The sequence below is a fragment of the Hevea brasiliensis genome, chromosome 15 (genome assembly GCF_030052815.1).
Source record: "Hevea brasiliensis isolate MT/VB/25A 57/8 chromosome 15, ASM3005281v1, whole genome shotgun sequence".
Lineage (NCBI taxonomy): Eukaryota > Viridiplantae > Streptophyta > Magnoliopsida > Malpighiales > Euphorbiaceae > Hevea > Hevea brasiliensis.
In genome coordinates, this window is record NC_079507.1 from 76,290,059 (window position 1) to 76,297,211 (window position 7,153).

At 24.6% G+C, this 7,153-nt stretch overlaps 1 long non-coding RNA gene across 1 annotated transcript; it reads right to left on the reverse strand.

Moving 5' to 3' along the window:
* Nucleotides 1-4,529: 4,529 nt before the first annotated feature.
* Nucleotides 4,530-5,386, reverse strand: LOC131173931 (uncharacterized). The gene is made up of 2 exons (XR_009144250.1): nucleotides 5,193-5,386; nucleotides 4,530-5,095 (listed from the first exon to the last, which is right to left on the reverse strand). It is a non-coding gene; the product is annotated as an uncharacterized LOC131173931 (long non-coding RNA).
* Between the last annotated feature and the right edge of the window lie 1,767 nt (nucleotides 5,387-7,153).

Sequence of the window (7,153 nt, forward strand, 5' to 3'; positions counted from 1 at the left end):
ATGGGTTCTTAGGGATCAAATATATATACGGGCAATTTTCTGCAACTGTAGTCCAAACTGGGGATGAAAGTGGCGCACTTCAGTCGTTGGAGAATGCAATGAATACCACAAAACAATTAACTACGATTAAAATCGAATAATTGATATGTAAGGTGCAGTTGCATTTTAGAGGTTCAATTTTGCAATAATTAATCATGGATTATGGGTCATTATTCATTAGTTGCTTGTCACTAAATTAGGCTGAATATTGGGCTGTGGCATATGCACATTGGACATCTCCTTATTAAAAATTATCTGGGCCTCATGGAAGGTGGAAAAAACAAGCAAGGCGAGATATATACGTTTAGATTTTTAAATTTCTGAAAATAAAAATATATTTATATAAAATAATTTAAAAAAAAATAAATGAAATTTTTATATTTAGAAAATAATAAATTTTTATTTACTAAAATAAATTTTATAGTTATAAAAAATTATATTTATTTACACATTAATTAAAATAATATTAATATTTAAATATGGGCATATAATTTACCTCTATTAGATATTTTGAATTGTTTTTGAACTTTTTTTCATATAAATATTATATTTATGAAAATGAATCATATCAAATTGCTTAATGATATTTTTTTATATATATATAAGTTATTAATAAGTTACAATAAAAGTAATAATCTAATTAACTAAAACAATCAAATTTATTATTGTGAGAGGAGAAAAAAAAAAAAAGCAAGTGCTCATAAATTATAAAATTATTTCAAAAAAATTATTTAATAACATACCTCTACCCCAGGGATCCCCCACCATCTCACCACAAGTCACCTTTAAAAGTCAACAAACTCCATCAAATTACTTTTTCATAGTAATGAATAAAGAGATAAATATTATTAGTGAAATTTGAAACATAATATTCTAAAGAAAAAAAATGTTATTTCTAGATATCATCCTGAAAATATATTCCATAAAAATATTTTTTATTATTTGATTATAATATTAAATTAATGATATATATCTATATCATATACGTGTAAATATTTTTATATTTTAATAAGATTATTAAAATTTAAAAAATAAAAAATAATTTTTTTTAATTTATTAATTATTTTTCTTAATTTCTAAACATTAAAATATATATATATATATTTTCATAAAATAAATAGAGCCTACAATGTTTATTATTATTAAGAAATAAGTTAAAAGGATTAACTTTGATGCACGCTTTATTGATCAATATTTGAATTCAGAATTTATATTTAAAAAGTATTTTTTTTTAATTGTTTAATATCAACTTGGATATTTTATTTTTAATCTAATGGAAAAAGTGAATAGAATTTATATAATAAATAAAAAATTAATGTGCAATAATATTTATTATATTATAAAAATGAAAGTTAACAAACAAATTATTTAATCATCCCAAAATGTTTTCACATAATCTCGCAGCAGATTGATTCTATCCATTTCCTCAATTAATTAAGTGGGACATCACCATTAATGTTTCCACTCTCTCGATAGCAAACTTTCCTTGCTGGGTTAGAATATTTAATTAATTTTTATTTGATAAAATCATATATCTTATTCCCAAATAGTTGTGATATGTAGTTTTATCATACATCATTATGTAGATTTGCTCTACCCCTAATTACACTTTATTAGAGTGGTTTAGGCGTCATGATTCAGAATTTAAATATTACATTGGATATTCTTCAACTTCCTTCATCAAGTTTGTCATGGACGAGACTGATAATGTGGAGAGTAGAGAACTTGCCAAGTAAGTAAAAAAGAAAATCAGCAGCAAGTTCAAAGTGCAAACTGAGCGTGAGCTACTACATATACCAGCAACAGTACTGATAACGATAGCCATCAAGAAAATCAAATTGATGGCATAGATCATCACCATTTTCTAGCCATTTGCTAGGTTAATCATGTCAAATTCCTATTTTATGTTGTGCTAGCTGCTGCCACTTGTATTAGATTATAGACTAGAACACTGACGTTTCGCCATCAAAGAGCCAATCTTTTAAGTCCTCAAATGTGTAAGCTGAGTAGAATTGCACCCTTCTAGTTGTGAATCTTCTTGTAAATTCATGTTTGTCAGGCGTATATATAGTTTGCTTTGCCCACTAATTAATGACACGCCTGGGGATATTAATTGGATTGCCTTTTCTTCTGGAGAATTGATGAGCTCAGGGGTAGAGATAAGTCGTTTCATTAATTTATCCTCCCTAATAAAATGCAGCTAATTATATGTCATGAGACAAATAAATAAATAAATAAATATTGCGATTTTGGCTTTAAGGATGGGAAATGCTAGCAACTAGCCCACGGGTAATGGTAGATCCATATTAAAATATAAGCATCAAATGACACTTAGTTCACAATTAATTGATACTTGATTTTATTAAAAAATAATAATTTTATTTAAAAATTTGATTTTAATTTATCATTTTAATTATAAATTTAATTATTAGTATTAGATAATATTTAACTAAATAATTTTACCTTAATTATTGAGTTATTAAAATTTGAAATATAAAATATGAAAAGAAATATATTTAATATAAATATAATTTCAGTTTATATATATATATATATATATATATATATATATATATATATATATATATATAGAAATTAATAATTTTAGATAGTACATGTAAAATATAATTAATATAAATTAAGTTATGTTTATTTTATATTTCAAAAATTTTTAAATTTTGACATTTTTTAATATGTATAGATACATATAAAATATGTGTAATACAATATTGAATAAATATTATATAAAAAAATTGATAGAAATGATCAAAAATAAAATATGAGTACTTAATAGTTCTTAACACTTGAATATACATACACTATATGTGGACTTAAAATTTTTTTTTCCTTAAAAAATAATTGTGTTTATAATTATATTAATGCATAAAAATATAAATATATAATTAAATAATTAATAATATTAATTTAATTTAACATGTGTATGAAAGGTAAAGAATAAAAACTTTTAACTAAAATTTGACATTTGTATTCACCAGTAATCGACAATTGACATAATTAAAAAAATAATATTTTTATTTTAAAGGTTTCAATTTAACTTATCTTTTTTAGTTATAAATTTAATTATTGGCATTATATAATATTTAATTTAATAATTTTATCTTAATTGAATTTGAAATTTCATTTTAATTAATTTTGTTAATTGTAAATTTATTCATGGTATTAGATAAAACTTAATTTAATAATTTTATCTTAATTGAGATTGAAATTTAATTTTAATTTACTTTTTTAATTATAAATTCAATTTTTATCAAACCTGTTATTATAATTAAGAACTGGAAAATTAATATATTAACAGCCATTTTAAAATATTAAATTCATGTGACATCTATAACTTTATTTCTATATGACTATAAAAAATAATTTATCAAATATATTAGTAAATTATATATTTTATTTTATTTTAGAGATGATTAATCTTTGATCATATTTTTTTACTTAATGCATTCACATTATTATTTCATACTTTCAGGCGAAATGGTAAAAGATTCTTTACTAATTGCTTTTGAGCCAATAATTACAATTATATCTTTTAACAATATTTGTTTACAAAATTACTCCTATCTTTATTTTAATTCCTCGATTATTTTGGTTTAGATTAAATATTATTAAATCAATATATATTGAGTTAGATGATTAATTTTTAATAAAAGTTAAATCTAAGTTACTTATTTATATAATTTGCTTGAATCTAATAGTTCCTTATATTCTTTTCACATGAAAATGTTGATTAATTGGCTCAAATTTATCAATATATATAAAAATTTATCAAATTTATCATACTAAATTTTTAAATATTAAATTGTTAATACTTAAAATCAATATAAATTTTTTTTTTAATATCCACATTATTATATATGTCCACCTAGGAAAAATTTTTTCTAAATCCACCACTCTCACATACATGCATTAAACTTACTCTCACGCTTGGAGAGAGGAAAGCCAAAATCTCCTTGTAGAGATAGTTTTTACTTGTGTTTGGTAGCAAAAGTAAACAAAACATTGCAAGCTTCAATTACAGTTTATAGATTACTTAGCTAGGGTTTTGCTGTATACTTAAGACAAAAATTATATCGATCTTTCATTTACTCGTTTAAATAATAGCAATGGTACAATGTCTTCATTTTCTTGGTGTATATATGCGGCTCATAAGAGCAAAATTGCTTAAATATGATATATCAAAGTCATAAACACGAGATACACAGCATGATACGTCTAAATAATACTTTTGTCAAGTTTCTGTCTGTTTCTCCAATTAATATTGATATTCCAGAAGCTTAGCTATACTGGACATCCGAAGTAGCTGCGGTAGTTATTGAAACCTCAGTTTCATTAACAGAATTCAAAGCTTTTCCTTATTTGTGAAATTACTAAATGCAACCATTCGCAAAAAATTAATTAATATCGTTTTTAACGTCTCTAGATGATGATTCCTGGAAGGTATAAAAAGTTGAAAAACGAAACACCAAACGTTGCCAGGCATAGTCGTCATGGTCTTCTTATTCTATATATGCAAAGTCCATTGTTTTGTTGGCCTGGAAGCCAGAACTTGCATTGCATCATTACATTACACTAGTACATGTGCTGCACACTTATGGCGAGAAACATCTATTTCCCACGTTATTACAAGCTACACACATTACATAAGCTTCATTCGCTTCACGGAATACTAAGCCTTGATTAGTTCTTGATGGGACTATGATCTGTCGGATAATAGTGGTGGGTCTTAGTTCCACTGTTATTCTGTCCATAGTTGCCGTAACTCTGGTTCGCATCATCATCATCATCATCAATATTACTGCCGCTATTAGGGTTGCTGTTGGTTTTAATTTGATTTGAAGTGGAGTCCTTGACTTCAGCAAATCCAGGTTTTGTTTTTTGATATGTTAGTTCAGTCGAGAGATGGCGGTTTATCACCACCTTGTTCCCCGTTCTAATTTCTCTGGCATCAGCTTGGAAAGTTTCCAAGATCAAGAGGAAAGCAACAAAGAATGCTACCAAGATCTTCATGATGATTGAGTTCCTCTCTAATTATAACCTGTAAACAACTGAGCAATTTGAAGTCATAATATAAGGGCAAGTAAAACAAGCACAAAAACAAGGGAAATGAAGCTAAGTTATGGTGTGTACTTAACCTGAACTTCCTATAGGTACTGGCATCGGAAATATGGGTTCTTACTTCTTATTGTTGCTATATATAGGCAAAATTCTGTTGCTGTTTAACCAAGGACCATTTAGTTCGAGGCCTTGGAGTTGGAGATAAAATTTTGAGCACTGAAAAAAGGGCAAATGGTGGTGGCATGAATATTGTAGCACCATTGGAAGGGGCAATGGCCACCAAGGAAGTAATTATGATTAGAATTGATAATTAAATGCATTTGTATTCTAAATGTTCAATCTTGCAATAATTAATCGCATATCGAAAAAATCTTTTAATAATTAATAAAGGATTGTATCTACTGCCATTTTAGGATTCAACAGTTGGAAAAGGTGAAATTATTCTCACCCGCAATAATTGATGGATCACAAACTTAATGGATACACCATTGTATCAGAATTTTCTACGGTTGACCACCAAACAATTACATACTTAATAGTAATAGATTGGCCACCTTTTTATGGCGGCCTCGGTGATTATTTCCTTATCAAATTAACGTACATATATAAATGTTATTAGTTTCAAATATATTTTTTAATTTATGAATTAAATTAAAAATAAGTAGTTAATTATTTAGTAAAATTACATACAAATAACTTTTAAATAATCTAAATGTTTAGTTATGCATTGTTTAAAAGTAATTTAATTTATTAAAATTATCAAAAAGAAAATGTAATTAAGTATTGTAAATTTTGTAATTGTTAAATGAAAATAATGTAAATATTTTTAAAAATTATTAAGATAATACAGTTTTTTTCTTATTTAAAGAGTAATTTTAAAATAAATAGAAAGTTATAAGTAAAATATTCACACTTATGACTTCTAACTTATTTTAAGTAATTTTTTTAACTTATAAACTAAACCAAATATTAATCTACTTATAATTTTTTACTTATAAGTAAATTTGACCAACTTTCAAGTCAAACTAAACACTCTCATAGTCTTTACAAATATTTATATCTTATTATTAATAAAAAATTAATTATAACTATTATAAAATCATTTTTATATAAAAATAATTTAAATAATTCTTAAATTAAATATTTATTATGAAATTCATGTAATTTTAATATATACATTATATCATTTTAATGGATCTGTGCGAATCTTATAAAATATTTCATTTAAATGTTATTATATTATATTTGATAAAACGTAATGTAATGTAATTAATCATGTATTGAAATCAAAATTGTAATGTAATGTAATTGTCATTATATTCATATATTTGATTGTAAAATAGAAATATAAGTAATGTAATGTAATGATAATTTTAATTTTAATATTTAATTTATTTATAGTGTTAATAATAAGTAATACTAGTTACAGTGATTAGTAATCTATTGATAGTAGTGACTAAGTGGTGGTGGCAATAACAGTGATTAAACAGTGGTTATGGTGATAACGGTAGTTAGATAGTGATGGTAGCGAGATGAGATAGTGGTAATAGTAATAACCAGGTGATGGTAAAAATAGCAATAGTCGATGGCCAAATGGTTGCAATGGCGATAGCGGTAATGATAATATAATAATGGTAGTAGTAGTGATGGTGCTGGTAATGATGGTTAGATAGCGGTGATGATAGTGTTGGAGGTAGTAGTGGTAGTAGCGATAATATCTAGATAGTGATAGTGATGATAGTATTGACAATAAATAAAAAAAATTAAAATAATTAATTATAATTACATCCATTTTATATATAATAATCATTATAGTATTTTAAATATAATTAATTACAACATGTGATTGTCCTTCTATTATATCAATTTTTTTTTTTATGTTATCAAACGTTGTAATCAAATATCTAATGTAATCATGATTACATTATAATTTTTATCATACCAAACATAACCTTAGCTTATAATAATTGTATCTAAAATTACATGAGATCACCATTATTTTAGGTAAGAGTTACTCTTTTATATATTGGATTCCTCC